The following is a 15,123-nucleotide window of genomic DNA, read 5'->3' as shown; positions in this document are numbered from 1 at the left end:
TTGGCCAGAGTTTAGGCTCTCATTCTCGTGTGATTGGCTAATTTAAAGGAAAAAGGGAGAGGCTGACCTTTGCAGTTTCAAAATGGCAGTTGCCTAAACTCCCTACTCTGGCAGAAAATATTACTTCGTTTATTCTCACAACACATAAACTTTTTTCTCCAGATTTCTTTTCCTGCCTTGGCCAGTAGCTCAGTTGGTTAGAGTGTTGTCTCAGTATACTAAGGTTGCAGGTTTGATCTCTAGTAAGGGCACATAAAAAAATTAAACAATGAATGCATAAATAAGCAGAACAACAAATCTCTCTCTCTCTCTCTCTCTCTCTCTCTCTCTCACTCTCACACACACACACACACACACACACACACCACACACACTTTCTCTCCCCCCCTTCTGTCCCCCTACCCCCATTTCTTAAAAAAAAAAAAGTGAATAAAGAAAAGATTTTTTCCCACAAAATTTACAACTTTTCTTGTCTCTTCTTTTTTTTATAATATATTTTTTTTATTTCAGAGAGGAGAGAGAGGGAGAGAGAGATAGATACATCAATGATGAGAGAGAATCATTGATCGACTGCCTCCTGCATGCCCCCTACTGGTGATCGAGTGCGCAACCCAGGCATGTGCCCTTGACCAGAATCGAACCCAGGACTCTTCAGTCCGCAGGCCAACACTCTGAGCCAAACCAGCTAGGGTGACTTTGTCTCTTTTTACTTATTTGGAAATAACCAACTTAATTAAGATAAACCATTTTCTTTGAATTCTTTCAAAAATGCATTTCCGTGCCTTATACCTTCTTTTACTGAAAGCACATATTATTTCCTGCCATGTTAATTAGAATATTTATACCTTAGAAACCTTAATTTCTAATGATAACCAAAAAGCAAGCAGTCATCATTCTTAGATTGACAAATTTATGAATACATTTCATAGCCTCTAGAAATATAGGTTCTTTTACTGGCAAATATATTTATACTTTTTTAGAAACATGCTTTTCCAATAAAGTACAAAATGTTTTCTATAACAGAGCCAAATTTATCTTTCAATTTTTCTGTAAGAAGTCAAAGTAGAACTATTAACAAGTAATGTTTTAGTATTTTACCTTTTTGGAAATAATTTATTCAATGAATTTAACTTGACTCCTTTTTAAAAAAGAATTTATCTTCATTGTTGAAAGTATTACAGATGTCCCCCCCCCCCCATTAATTCCCTACATCCCACTCCTGCCCCCTCCCCAGGCTGTCCCCACCCTATTATCTGTCCATGGACTATGCACATATGCATATAAGTTCATTGGTTAATCTCTTTCTGCTCCCTCCTTCCCCTTCCTCTGAAATACTTGTCCGTTGCATGCTTCAATGTCTCTGGATTTTTTGTTGTTGTTGTTCATCAGTATATTTTGTTCATTAGATTCTACATATAAATGAGATCATGTGGTACTTGTCTTTTCTCTGACTGGCTTGTTTTGCTTAGTATGATACTCTCCAGGTCCCTCCATGCTGTCTCAAATGGTAAAAGATCCTTCTTTTTTTTTTACTGCTGCATAGTACTCTATGGTGTAAATGTACCACAGTTTTTTAATCCATTCATCTACTGATGGGCTCTTGGGTTGTTTCCAGATCTTAGCTATTGTAAATAATACTGCTATGGACACAGGGATGCATATATTCTTTCTGATTGGTGTTTCTAGCTTTTTTTTTTTTTTTTAATATATTTTATTGATTTTTTACAGAGAGGAAGGGAGAGAGATAGAGAGTCAGAAACATCGATGAGAGAGAAACATCGATCAGCCGCCTCCTGCACATCTCTCACTGGGGATGTGCCCGCAACCCAGGTACATGCCCTTGACCGGAATCGAACCTGGGACCCTTCAGTCCGCAGGCCGACGCTCTATCCACTGAGCCAAACCGGCCCCGGCAGTTTCTAGCTTCTTAGGATGTATTCCTAGAGGTGGGATCCCTGGGTCAAATGGCAGTTCCATTTTTAATTTTTTTCAGGAAACTTCACACTTTTCCACAGTGGCTGCACTAGTCTGCATTCCTATCAGCGGTGTACTAGGGTCCCCTTTTCTCCACATCCTCACCAGCACTTGTTTGTTGATTTATTGTTAACTAGAGGCCCGGTGCATGAAATTCGTGCACAGAGGGGGGGGGGTTTCCCTCAGTCCAGCACCCTCTCCAACTGGACATCCCTCTCGCAATCTGGGACTGCTGGCTCCTAACTGCTCACCTGTCTGCCTGCCTGCCTGCCTGATCACCCCTAACTGCCTCTGCCTGCCTGCCTGATCACTCTTAACTGCCCTCCCCTGCCAGCCTGGTTGCCCCCAATGGCCCTCTCCTGCCAGCCTGATCTTGCTCCCAACTGTCCTCCCCTGCCAGCCTGATCTCACCTCCAACTGCCCTCCTCTGCTGGCCAATTTGGTTCTGATTGGTCAGTTTCTATCCCAGTGTTAGAAGCAGCCATTGGCCTGCTAGGCAGCCATTGGCTCCCCACAGCACCCAGATTTGGTTCTGATTGATCAGTTCCTATGCCAGTCAGCGTCAAAAGCTCCACCTTCTTGCCCTAACCGGTTTGGCTCAGTGGATAGAGCATCAGCCTTCAGACTGAAGGGTCCCAGGTTCGATTCTGGTCAAGGGGATGTACCTTGGTTGCAGGCACATCCCTAGTAGGAGGTGTGCAGGAGGCAGCTGATCGATGTTTCTCTCTCATCAATGTTTCTAACTCTCTATCCCTCTCCCTTCCTCTCTGTAAAAAACCAATAAAATATATTTTTTTTAAAATGCTCTACCTCCTAGACAGCCATTGGTTCTTCACAGCACCCACATTTGTTTCTGATTGGTCAGTTCCTATGCCAGTCAGCGTCAAAAGCTCCACCTCCTTGCCCTAACCGGTTTGGCTCAGTGGATAGAGCATCAACCTGCGGACTGAAGGGTCCCAGGTTTTATTCTTGTCAGGGGGGATGTACCTTAATTGCGGGCACATCCCTAGTAGGGGATGTGCAGGAGGCAGCTGATCAATGTTTCTCTCATCAATGTTTCTAACTTTCTATCCCTCTCCCTTCCTTGCTGTAAAAAATCAATAATATATATATATATTTTTTAAAAAGCTCCTCCTCCTAGAGAGCCATTGGTTCTTCACAGCACCCACATTTGGTTCTGATTGGTTGGTTCCTATGCCAGTCAGCATCTCCAGGCTTATCTCTGGGCCTGATCAGAGAGGCAGGGCTGAATAAAGCCACTGCGTAGGCCGGGAGAGAAGGAAAGGCCCGGCTGCTGGTGAAGCTCCGTAAGAAAGAGGGAGAGAAAGAAACAGGCAAGTACTGATCAACAGCTGCCACTGAGGCTGCGGATCAGACCCTGCCTCTCTCTCTGGGTCTCAGCCCCCTGGGCAGTCAGTGCTGGGTCGCCAGACTGCAGCAGGGCAGTCAGGGCTGGGTCGCCACAGCAACCCAGTGCTGACTGAAGGATCTCTGGGTTGGTCAGCCTTTGTTCGTGATCGGTTGTTACAACCCTGGCCTTTTATATATTAGGATAGCCATCTGGCAGATGTGAGGTGGTACCTCATTGTCGTTTTAATTTGCAACTCTATGATGATAAGTGATGTTGAGCACTTTTTCATATCTCTCTTGACCATTTGTATGTCCTCTTTGGAGAAGTGGCTATTTAGGTCTTCTGCCCATTTTTTAATTGGGTTGTTTGTCTTTCTTTTGTTGAGTTGTATGAGTACTTTGTATATTTTGGAAATCAACCCCTTATCAGATATATCATTGCCAAATATGTTCTCCTCTCTTTTCATTTTCTTGATGGTTTCTTTTGCTGTGCAGAAGCTTTTTATTTTGATGTAGTCCTATTTATTTTTTCCTTTGTTTCTCTTGCTCTTGTATCGGTGACAATTCTGCTCTGTGAGATGTCCGATATTTTGCTGCCTACGTTTTCTTCTAGGATATTATGGTTTCATGACTTACATTTAAGTCTTTTATCCATTTTTAGTTTATTCTTGTGTGTGGCATAAGTTGGTGGTCTAGTTTCTTTTTTTTGCATGTACCTATCCAATTAACATGTTAAGTGCCAAGCCTTTTTGTCTTCCTTTTCGTTTCAGTCACTGGTAACTGACATGGCGCTTAACGTGTTAAATCACATTTATTGAAGAGACTGTCTTTACTCCATTGTATGTTCTTGCCTCCTTTTTCAAATATTAATTGAGCATAATGGCTTAGGTCGATTTCTGGGCTCTCTGTTCTGTTCCATTGATCTATATGCCTGTTCTTGTGCGAGTTACCAGGCTGTTTTGAGCACAGTGACTTTGTAGTATAACTTAATATTTGGTATTGTGGTCCCTCCAACTTTGTTCTTCTTTCTCAAGGTTGCTATTTGGGGACTTTTTATTTTTTTATCCATATAAATTTTTGGAGTATTTGTTCTAGGTCTGTGAAATATGCCATTGGTTTTTTGATAGGGATTGCATTGAATCTATAGATTGCTTTGGGTAGTATGAACATTTTAATTATGTTAATACTACCAATCCATGAATACAATATACTCTTCCACTTGTTTATGTCTTCTGTCTCTTTTCAATGTCCTGTAGTTTTCAGAGTCCAGGTCTTTCTTGGTTAAGTTTATTCCTAAGTATCTTAATTTGTTTGTTACAATGGTAAATGGGATTGTTTGTTTAGTTTCTCTTTCTGAGAGTTCACTATTGGTATAGGAAAATGCCATGGATTTCTGGGTGTTAATTTTGTATACTGCTACATTGCCAAATTATTAAACCTAGTAGTTTTTTGGTGGAGTCTTTAGGGTTTTCTATGTACAATATCATGTCATCTGTGAATAACGACAGTTTTACTTTCCCCTTTCCAATTTGGATGCCTTTTATTTCTTCTTCTTGTCTGATCGCTGTGGCTAGTACTTCCAGTAATATATTGAATAAAAGTGATGAAAGCAGACAACCCTGTCTTGTTCCTGTTTTCAGGTGAAATGGTATTAGTTTTTGCCCATTGAGTATGATGTTGACTGTAGGTTGTCATACATGGCCTTTATTATGTTGAGGTCTGATCCCTCTATTCCCACTTTGCTGAGAGATTTTATCAAAAAACGGTGTTGGATTTTGTCCAATACTTTCTCTGCATCAATTGATATGATCTTATGATTTTTGTCTTTCAATTTGTTTATGTAATGTATCATGTTTATTGATTTGCAAATAATGTACCAACTTTGCATCCCCAGAATAAATCCCGCTTGGTCATAGGGATTTGATCTTTTTAATATATTGCTGGATCCGATTGGCTAATATTTTGTTGAGGATTTTATCATCTGTTTTCATCAGAGATATTGGCCTGTAATTCTTTTTCTTTGTAGTATCTTTATCTGGTTTTAGAATTAGGGTAATGCTGGCCTTATGAAAAGAGCTTGGACGTGTTCCTTCCTCTTGGATCTTTTGGAATAGTCTGAGGAGTGTAGGTGTTAGTTCTTTGAATGTTTGATAAAACTCCTCTGTGAAGCCATCTGGACCAGTGCTTTTGTTTTCTGGGAGTTTAGTTTAGTTTTGTTTTGTTTTCTGCTTCAGTTTCATCAATTGTTATCGGCCTGTTGAGGTTTTTTTTGTGTGTGTGTGTGTGTGTGTTTTTCCTGCTTCTTCCTGATTCAGTTTTGGAAGATTGTATTTTTCTAGCTATTTCTCTGTTTTGTCCAGCTTGTCAGCTTAGAGTTGCTCATGGTGTGTTTTTTTTTACAGTCCTTTGTATTTCTGTGCTGTTAGTTGTTATTTCACCTCTATCATTTCTGATTTTGCTTATTTGGATCCTGTTTCTTTATTTCTTGATGAGTCTGGCTAGAGGTTCATCAATCTTGTTTATCTTTTCAGAGAACCAGCTCTTGGTTTCATTGATCTTTTGTATTATTATTTATTTATTTTTTTAGCCTCTATGCCATTTATTTTTGCTCTGATCTTTATTATTTCCTTCCTTCTGTTTACTCTGGGCTTTTCTTGTTATTCTTTTTCTAGTTATTTAAATTGTAGGGTTAGATTGTTCATTAGAAATTTTTTCTTATTTCTTGAGGTAGGCCTGTAGTGCTATGAACTTCCCTCTCAGGGCTGCTTTTGCTGTATCCCATAGATTTGGGGTTGTTGTGTGTTCATTTTCATTTGTTTCCAAGATGTTTTTTATTTCTTCCTTGATCTCATTGGTAAACCCATTTATTGTTTAATAACATGCTTTTTAGCCTCCATAGGTTTGTAAGTTCTGGGGTGTTTTTGTGGTTAATTTCTAGTTTTATGCCATTGTGGTTTGAGAAGATGCTTTATATGATTTCAATCTTGATTTTGTAGAGAGTTTGTGTCCTAACATGTGGTCTGTGTGTGAGACTATCCCGTGTGCACTTGAGAGGAATGTATATTTTGCAGCTTTGGGGTGAAATATTCTGTGAATGTCAATTAAATCCATTTGTTGTTTAGTATTGCAATTTCCTTGTTGATTTTTTTGTCTAGAAGATCTCTCTAGTGATGTCAGTGGGGTGGTAAAGTCCCTACTATGATTGTATTGCTGTCAATCTCTCCCTTAAAATCTTCCAGAAGATTTTTTACATATTTGGGTGCTCCTTTGTTGGATGCATATATGTTTATCAGGGATATATCCTCATGTTGTATCAACCAGTTTAGCACAGCAGTTCTCAACCTGTGGGACTTTGTATACTTCATGCCACTCTCTTCTGGCCTGCATAGTTTCTGTTGAGAAATCAGCTGACAGTCGTATGGGTACGCCCTTGTAGGTAACTAACTGTTTTTCTCTTGCTGCTTTTAAGATTCTCTCTTTGTCTTTTTCTCTTGGCATTTTAATTATAATGTGTCTTGGTGTGGTCCTCTTTGGATTCCTTTTTTAGGGGGTTCTCTGTGTTTCCTGGACTTGTAAGTCTATTTCTTTCACCAGGTAGGGGAAGTTTTCTGTCATTATTTCTTCAAATAGGTTTTCAATATCTTGCTCTCTCTCTTCTTCTGGCACCCCCATAATTCGTATGTTGGTATGCTTGAAGTTGTCCCAGAGGCTCCTTACACTATCTTCATATTTTTGGATTCTTTTTTTCTTTTTGCTTTTCCAGTTGGGTGTTTTTTGCTTCTTCGTGTTTGAAATCTTTGACTTGATTCTTGGGATCCTGTAGTCTGCTGTTGGATCTCTGTATATTATTCTTTATTTCAGTCAGTGTATGCTTAATTTCTAATTGGTCCTTTTGCATATCCTTGAGGGTCTCACTAAATTTTTTGGAGGTTTCTAGAAGATTCTTGAGTAACATTATAACTATGGTTTTGAACTCTATATCCAGTAGTTTGCTTTCCTCCATTTCTTTCATTTATGACATGTTTCTTTGTCTCCGCATTTTTTATGCTTCCCTGTGTTGATACAGTGGCTTTCTGTGCTAGGTGTCCTATAGGGCCCAGTGTCTCAGCCTCCCCAGTCACCTGAGGTGGATGCTCTTGGTGCACACCTTTGTGGGCTGTGTGCACAGTTATGTTGTAGTTAAGCCTTGATTGCTGTTGTAAGCACTGGGGGGAATTGACCTCTAGACCAATTGGCTGTGAGGACCAGTTGTGTCTACAATGGAAGAACTGCTGTGCTGGAAACACCCTTATGGGGCAGGACTTGCTTCAGTGGGGCTTTGATGCTCACTGAGTCTGCCCCCTGAGTGTGTCTCTTATGGATCTGAAGAGTTGTAATCTGGCGTGGTCTCACTTTGACCACTGGGTACACTGGCTCTTGGATCTCCAAGGAGGTGTAAAGTCAGCCACTGCCTGAGTCCACCCAGCAGGAGCTACAGAGAGATCTGCAGATTCCTCCTCTTTGTTTGGGGTTTGGAGGTGCCCACATGAGGTGCAGCTGTGAAGCAAGGCAGGCTGCTAACAAGCCTTAGGCCTTCTTTTGGAAGCTCTGGGGTTTTTTGACCCAGCTGCAGGTTGTTACATTAGGTTGCAAAAGCCTCTGCACACAGCTTGGGTGGGGTTGTAAAATGGGTGGGGCGTGGTCTCAGGGAATCGAGGGGTGGTGCAAACAGCAATGGTTGCCTGTCAGCCCTGCCCCGATAAGTCCCTGGGGTTCTGTGTCCCGCGGCCCCATGCAGGAACAATGAACGCTGCAAACATCTCAGAGAAAGCCGCCCTCGTGTTCCGGCCCACTGCCAGACAGTCCAGTTTCTCCCCGTATGAGTCTAGGTCCCCAGAGTCTCGCCCAGAGCTGGAGTTCAGAGCAGTCGGGAGTGTGTATCTCCCTCCCGATTGAAAAAGACCATAGTGTACCCAGTTGCCAGCCCGTTTTGCATACCTCCGTACCTCCGCTCTTTCGCACCTCTGCACCTCCTACCGGTTTCAATGCGCTTTTCTCTTTCCCTCTAGTTGTCAAACTTCCACTCAGCCAGCCTTCCCATGGTTCTGGATGATATCCGTTTTGTCTTTTAGTTGTAGTTTTGATGTGGTAGTGGGAGGCAGCAACTACAGGCGTTTACCTATGCTGCCATCTTGGTTCTCCCTTAGCACATCATTTTTTTTCTCTTTTCGTTTTCTTGATGGTTTCTTTTGCTGTGCAGAGCTTTTTAATTTTGATTTAGTCCCATTTGTTTATTTTTTCCTTAGTTTCTTTTGCTTTAGGAGATGTATCTATAAACATATTACTACGAGAGATGTCTAAGATTTTGCTGCTTATGGTTTCTTCTAGGAATTTTATGGTTTCACGACTTACATTTAAGTCTTTTATCCATTTTGGGTTTATTTTTGTGTATGGTGTCTTTGAATATGTGGACGTGTGTATTAAACAAGTATTTAAATGAAGGAGTCAAAGTAATATGGTCATAATATCTTAATTTTATTTTAGCTCCTTCAGTTTTTTTGGAGTGTGTGCCTTTGTTTTTTCTTTATATTCTGGTTACTTGGCAGTGTGTGTTGTTTTTACATTGGCTCTCCATTCTCCATCCTTCATACTTGTCATTGTCTCTTAACACATTTCGTACCGCTCAGGAGTTTTCTCGTGTTTCGCGCACCATCTGTTAAGGACCACTCACGAGTGTTCTCATTTTTCACGCCCACGGAAAAAGGAGCGAATCTAGATACTTATGTAAATTTTATTTGGTCCCTCTTCATAGAGGAAAACGTTTTACGCAGTACCAAACGTTAAAAAAGTACTAGGAACTTTAATTGTTTGTTTAATTGTTTTTGTAAATAAAAATGTTATAATTATTGAAAAACAACACCTAAAGTGCATTATGATGATTTAAATAACGTGCAGTTTGCCCAAAAACGTGCGGTCCCTGGCGTGTGTCTTAGAGATTTCTATGCTTGTACGCAATGTGTTTTAATATTTCTATCTCCTTTTACTTTGCATTCTAGGCGAGCTTCTTGGATTTGATCTTCATAGCCACTTGACAGTTCTGTTTTCTCTGTCCTCCAATATGCATTACAAAATTTTTCATCTCATGAGTATTTAATTCTGCAGTTGAATCTTTATGATCTTGGCAATCCTTGATCTCTCCCATTTCCTTTTTCCTCTCATCTTGTTTTGCATCTTGGATTAGTGTCTCTCTTAGCTTTCCATTTTTATTTCGTAAAGGCATGTCTTCTGCATTGAGGATGTCACACAATGTTCTATGAACTTCAGTCTATCTTGGAAGGAAGAAGTAATATTTGTCTATTATGTGCCAGAAACTTTACACATTAACTTCACAGTAACTATGGTAGGTCATATGTATTATCCTAATTTTACAGATGAGGAAACTGAGGCTCAGAGGCATTAAAACTTTTGCTCAAGCCCTGGCCGGTGTGGCTCAGTTGGTTGAGTGTCATCCCATACACCAAAAGGTCACCAGTTCAGTCCCCATTAAGGGCACATGCCCAGGTTGTGGGTTCGATCCCCAGTAGGGAGTGTGCAGGGGAAAGCTGATCAATGTTTCTCTCTCACATCGATGCTCTCTCTCTCTCCCTCTCCCTTCCTCTGTCTCTAAAATCAATAAAAATATTTTTTTAAAAAAGACTCTTGCTCAAAGTCACATAGTAAAATTGGGGATTTTGTGTGGCTCTTCTAGTTAGAGCAAAGGTTCCCTATATGCTCTCATTCCATGTAGCCTTCTCCAAGGGAGTATATGCACTGGAATCTTGTGGGGATAGGGCCAACATGATGTAAAAACACACTCAAAGTCAGATATAATCGCTAAGTCAAAGAGTTCTGAGAAATACTTGGGTAAACCTGAATGATTTCTTTACTTGTATTTATGTACACTTTTCAGTGGGGTGAGAATGTACTGAGAATACATTTAAAATAAATGGTATGGGCCCTAGCCAGTTTAGCTCAGTGGATAGAGTGTCAGCCTGCGGTCTGAAGGATCCCAAAGTTCGGTTCTGATCAAGGGTACATGCCCAGGTTGCGATCTCAATCCCCAGTAGGGGCGTGCAGGAAGTCGCCAATTAATGATTCTCTCTCATGACTGATGTTTCTCTTTCTCTCTCTCTTGAAAAAAAGAAAAAAATCCCCATTGAAATAGAGGCTTCATTACCAAGGCATGATTGATTAAATCATTAGCCTTTTGCACTTGAACTTAATTTCCAGTGTCTCTTTCCCAGAGGCTAGGGAATGGGGTTCTAGCCATCTAATCACCTGGTCGGTTCCCCCTAGCTACCAGCCTCCTTCTCTAGTGCTTGTCAACAGTCATGTCATTATTATAAACTCAGGTATGGTCTAAAGGGATATGTTTTGAATATCAAAAGACACCTATATTGCCCTAGCTGGTTTGGTTCAGTGGATAGATCGTTGGCCTGCGGACTGAAGGGTCCCAGGTTCGATTCCAGTCAAGGGCACATGCCCGGGTTGCGGGCTCGATCCCCAGTGTGGGGCGTGCAGGAGGCAGCTGATCAATGATTCTCTCTCATCACTGATGTTTCTATCTCTCCCTCTCCCTTCCTCTCAGAAATCAATAAAAATAAATAAATAGCAAAATTTTTAAAAATGTGTGTTTTTTTAAAGACACCTATATTGTTACAGCTTAGGAACTTTTAAGTGTTTTAGGTGCTCTTGTGCCCGAAATAGGGACAAAAACAAAATATATGTTTCTTTTAAAAAATATATATTTTTATTGATTTTAGAGAGATTAAGGGAGGAGATAGATAGAAACATCAATATGACTGGGAATGGAACCGTGACCTCCTGGTTCACAGGCAGTGCCGTCACTGAGCCACACCGGCTGGGCTCCATATTTCTTATACATCAGTGTCACACCAGATCAGAGGGAAAGAGTAACATGTGTCAAAGCACACTGTGGCCTTTCCCAGTAAAGCTTTTACCTGGAAGAAACATTCACTACATTCACCCACATGGATTGGCCAAAGGAAGTCTATGGGCTCTATCTGAGTTGAACAGGGTGGGGAAGGTCAATATGTCCATGTGCTTAGAAGGAGAAAAGTAAGTACAGTTGACTCTCGAACAACAAACCCCATTAGTGGACCTGCACAGTTCAAATCCATGTTGTTCAATGGCCAGCCCTACCACAGAGGCAGTGCTGTAGAAAAATTTTTCAAAATTATTCTTGAAAGCTAATCGGAGCCAGTGGTGAAAATGTGAGTTGATAGTGATTATTTAATAAGCCTTTGAGAACAGATCTGCAGTCCAAGATAAAGTCAGTTTTTAATAGTTTCTGTCTTGTTATAAAATGTTCCCAAGTTGTATTTTATTTCAGATTTGTGACTTAAAGTTGTTTCATTATCATTATTTGATAACTTTAGCAGACTTGGCTACATTTTAATGGTATTGTGGAGGTGTTTTTTTTTTTGTTTTGTTTTAAGTTTTGTTTTATTGCTTAAAGTATTACAAGGAGTATTATATATGTCTCCTTTTTTCCCCCTTCTTGTATTGTAGAGTTTTAATTCAAAATATTTTGTTCATTTTAATATAAGGAAATGAGACCAATGTCTTTTGATTTAATTTAAGGAGAGATTTATATGGTGGCTTTTTAATGTATTTAAAAATCAGTTTAGGTATTTTTAAGTAGCCTATTGATGACTTTTTGAAATTAGAAATTTTATTATATAACTAGAGGCCCGGTGCACGAAATTCATGCACTCAGGGGGCGAGGTCCTCAGCCCGGCCTGTGCCCTCTCACAGTCCAGGAGCCCTTGGTGGATGTCCAACTGATGGCTTAGGCCTGCTCCCCATGGGAGAGGCTCCTGCCACCACCACTGCACTTGCCAGCAGTGGGCCTGGCTCAGGGCTTCTGGCTGAGTGGCGTTCCCCCTGTGGGAGTGCACTGACCACCAGGGGCAGCTCCTGCTTTTGAGCATCTGCCCCCTGGTGGTCAGTCCATGTCATAGCGATAGGTCGTTCTGCCGCTTGGTCGATTTGCATATTAGCCTTTTATTATATAGGATTACATATTACTTTAATGTCTCATTTCCCAATATATGATAGTCACTTTTTAAAGTATGTTTAGGCTGCCTGGCTGCTGTTTCTCAGTGGTTGAGTTTCAACCTATGAACCAAGAAGTCACAGTTCAATTCCTTGTCAGGGCACATGCCTGAGTTGCAGGCTAGATCCCCAGTGTGGGGTATGCAGGAGGAAGTCGATCGATGATTCTTTCTCATCATTGATGTTTCTATCTTCCTCTCCCTCTCCCTTCCTCTCTAAAATTAACAATAAAAATATATTAAAGTATGTTTAGGCTAAAAATTTAGTCTTTTGGTATTACCCAACAATTTAAATATTTGAAGAAAAAGTAAAATCCTACTTTTTCAATAGTTTATCAGTATTAGTACTGAGTCCACAAACTATGAGAATAACAAAAGACCTACTCTTTTACTTGCTCTTAAATTCCAGTTATTGAATCATAAATGATACTCCATTTGAGATGATATTTTATGCAGAATATTTGGTGAATTATATTGAACTGTTAATATGATTTCTTCAGTTTTTAATCAGGATAAATTAATTTTTCAGGGTTACTGAGCTGTAAAATTAGATCTTGATGTCACTATTTATCTTCAGATGGTAACATGACATAATGGAGATTAGCATGGACTCTGAAAAGTTGAGGAACCGAAGCTCAAATAACAAGCAACTTTCAGTGCTAGGAAACACTTATATTTAACTCCACCTGTGCATGAAACGTAAATGTAGAGAACAAACTTGTTTACATATGTAATACCCAGCATAAGATGTAGAATCTTTTTCAAGATTTTAGAAGTTTCTTTCATCCCCCTTTCTGACTACTACCCTCAGAATTTCTTAATTTTCTGACCTTTATAATCATTGATAGTACTATCAGTTCATGAAATTCATATCAGTGGATTTATATGATGTATTCTCATTTATGTCTCACTTCTTTTGCTCAACATAAAATCTATGAAATTAACTCATATTGTTCTTCATATCAGGATTTTATTTTTTTTTGTAGGTGTGTAGTATTCTATTGTTTGAATTTATTACCACTCTTCCATTTTCCTGTAGGCAGATTTGTAAGTTGTTTCTAATTTAAAAATATTATGAATAAAGGTATGCTAAACATCCTTTCACATATGATTTTGAGGATCTAAATGCTCATGTCTTTTGGATATATAAAAGCAGTAAATTTAATAACTCACGCTGTAGGCATATGTTTAGATACAGTTCTGCATCCTTTTATCCAAGTTATACAACCACCTGCAGTGAATGAGAGTTCCAGATCCTGCAGTTACTTGGAAATAATTAATATTAGAAACCCATTTAATTTTAGCTACCCTGGTAAGTAAGTAATGGAAGAATAAATTTGAGTTTACCTGGAGAGATGATATTGAATATATTTCATCTATTTTTTGAGATTTGGACATTATTCTTTATCAATTCTTGTTTACATTTGTGTTTTCTCTTTCCTGAGGTGCCGTGATTTTCCTCATATTGCTGAAGGATATTTTCACTGGAAATAGGACTCTGTTGACAGTTCTTTTATTTTTAGACTTTATAGTTTCTAATGGAAAACCTATTGTCAGGAGAATTACCTTTTCCTTATAGTGTTATTTGTCATTCAGGACTTTCAAGATTTTTTTCTTTGTTTTTATTTTTCAGAAGTTTGACTATGATGTGGGTGTTGCTATCTTTGGGTTTATCTCATTTTGTATTTCCTCACCTTCTTAAAATTGAGGATTTTTGTCTTTTAACCAATTGGAAGAATTTTCAGCCATTATTTCTTCAAGTACTCTTTCAGCTCCATCTCCTTTCTTTTTTTCTTTTTTCTTTTTTTTAATATATTTTTTAATTGATTTTTTACAGAGAGGAAAGGAGAGGGACAGAGAGCCAGAAACACAGATGAGAGAGAAACATTGATAAGCTGCCTCCTGCACACTCCCCACCGGGGTTGTGCCCGCAACCAAGGTACATGCCCCTGACCGGAATTGAACCTGGGACCCTTCAGTCCGAAGGCCAATGCTCTTTCCACTGAGCCAAACCAGTTAGGGCAGCTCCATCTCTTTTAATTTCTTCCTGGACTCCAAATGTTACAGTTTTATTTATTTATTTTTGTTGTTGTTATGACTCCACTGGTTCCTGTGGTTCTGATCTTTTTCTGTTGTTGTTTTCAAGCCCATGTTCTCCCTATTCTCATTGGATATTTTTATTGTTATATTTTCTAGTTCCCTGAGTGTTTCCTTTGTTCCATCCATTCTGCTTTGAGCCTATTCACTGAGTTATTTATTTCAGTTATTATATTGTTCTTTACTATAATTTTCATTTGGCTCTTCTTTATAGCTTCATTTTCTTTGCTGAGACTTTCTATTCACTTGCCATAACTTTCTTTTTTTCCCATTTAAGCGACTTTCAGTGATTTAAAGATGTTCAAAATCACTCATGTAAAGATTGTTTTGATGGCTACTTTAAACTTATCATCAAATAACTCTGTCATCTCTACTATGTCAGGGTTAGTATCTGTTATCTTTTTTATTCAGTTTTAGATTATTCTGCTTTTTTATGAATAATTTGATAATTGAAACCTAGAAATTTTGAGCATTATGAAACTCTGGATCTTTTTCAAACCTGTGTTATCTGGCTTTGCTTTGATACTGCTTTGGTAAGGGAAGGGTGAGATGCCACCTCATTATTTCAGGAAGAGAGTAGAAGTCCAGGTTCCCCACTTGGCCCAAG

At 39.4% G+C, this 15,123-nt stretch overlaps 1 protein-coding gene across 4 annotated transcripts in view; it reads left to right on the top strand.

Annotated features, from left to right (window-relative positions):
* MAP3K2 (mitogen-activated protein kinase kinase kinase 2) overlaps positions 1-15,123 on the top strand; it is a 108,656-nt gene that overhangs the window by 11,515 nt on the left and 82,018 nt on the right. The window lies entirely within an intron of this gene.

Source organism: Myotis myotis, unplaced genomic scaffold, assembly GCF_014108235.1.
Source record: "Myotis myotis isolate mMyoMyo1 unplaced genomic scaffold, mMyoMyo1.p scaffold_m19_p_8, whole genome shotgun sequence".
In the NCBI taxonomy this organism is placed as follows: domain Eukaryota; kingdom Metazoa; phylum Chordata; class Mammalia; order Chiroptera; family Vespertilionidae; genus Myotis; species Myotis myotis.
This window is presented reverse-complemented; position numbering and strand designations above follow the sequence as displayed.